The 1083-nt window shown below is 42.6% G+C and overlaps 1 pseudogene; it reads right to left on the bottom strand.

Annotated features, from left to right (window-relative positions):
- Positions 1–468: 468 nt before the first annotated feature.
- Positions 469–836, bottom strand: LOC110201847 (large ribosomal subunit protein eL30 pseudogene; annotated as a pseudogene).
- Positions 837–1083: the final 247 nt, after the last annotated feature.

Genomic DNA, 1083 nt, shown 5'->3' with positions numbered 1-1083 from the left:
GTAATACTAACAGGACTGGCTCACAGGAACTAGTGGAGCAATTGCTTATTTGCTTCCCCACATCATTCATTTCTTACCATTTCTCCCTCCCAAACCCTCATGTAGGTCCTTACTGAACCCCACACAGGGACATTTTGAATAATGTAGTAGAGGGGAGGGGCACAGGAAAGAAACAGTCTTTTTAGAAATAAGAAAAAAATTAGAAGAGGAACTATCTGTCCTTCCACCTGCAACTATGTGTTATGATTCCTAAGGTAGTGGTCAGTGTGGGGAGAGATGATTAGGTAGGGGAGACACATGGTAGGGACAAGAGACTGGCTACTGCTTGCTTTTGTGAATAACCTCCTTTTCTTTTCTGGCTTTGTCTTAGACTGTCACAACCTTCATGGTTTTGAGTGTGGTCTCTTCATTCCCTTGGGCTTGATTCAGATTCTTTTTTTTTTTTAAAGAAGTTATGGCCCAGTTTATTAAAGAATACTTTTGTACAGTTTACTTTTCACTGGTCTGTTCTGGCATGCTTCTAATGATGTCAGAATCACCTAGACCAATGATAGCCAGTGTACACACTCTGTAATACTTCCCACATGCTCTAACCAATTCAATGTTATTGCCACTGTAGTGACGTACCCAGTTTTGGCCAACATAGAGTAATATTCAATCTCTGATTTCCTCAAGGGTGGGCAGTTCTTGGCTAAGATGACCAATTTGGATTTGCCTTGTCTGATCATTTTCAGGGTCTGTTTGTAGCCTAGCACGTATTTGCCACTTTTCATGACCAGCTGGAGCCTCGAGTTGATGGACTTCAGTGACTTTTTCATCTTCTTTGCTGCCACCATCTTCCTGCCTGTTGTGCGGGAGGACCCTCAGCCAGAGACCTGCTGCCAAGATCCTTGATTCAGATTCTTGCCCAAGTCATCCATAATTGAACACCTTTAGGTGGATTCAGATCCATAACTTCTTCAGATAAACCCTTGTGATACTTGACAGTCCCACTAAGGCTATTGCCGTGGTCTGCAATCAGAACATGCTTTCTTTCTTTAGAGAGGAATAATTGCCTCATTTCCAAAGGGTTAGAGCCTTAAC

The sequence above is a fragment of the Phascolarctos cinereus genome, unplaced genomic scaffold (assembly GCF_003287225.1).
Source record: "Phascolarctos cinereus isolate Bilbo 61053 unplaced genomic scaffold, phaCin_HiC Scaffold_5;HRSCAF=322, whole genome shotgun sequence".
Classification (NCBI taxonomy): domain Eukaryota; kingdom Metazoa; phylum Chordata; class Mammalia; order Diprotodontia; family Phascolarctidae; genus Phascolarctos; species Phascolarctos cinereus.
The sequence above is the reverse complement of the archived record's forward strand: the minus strand, read 5'-3'. Positions and strand labels throughout refer to the sequence as shown.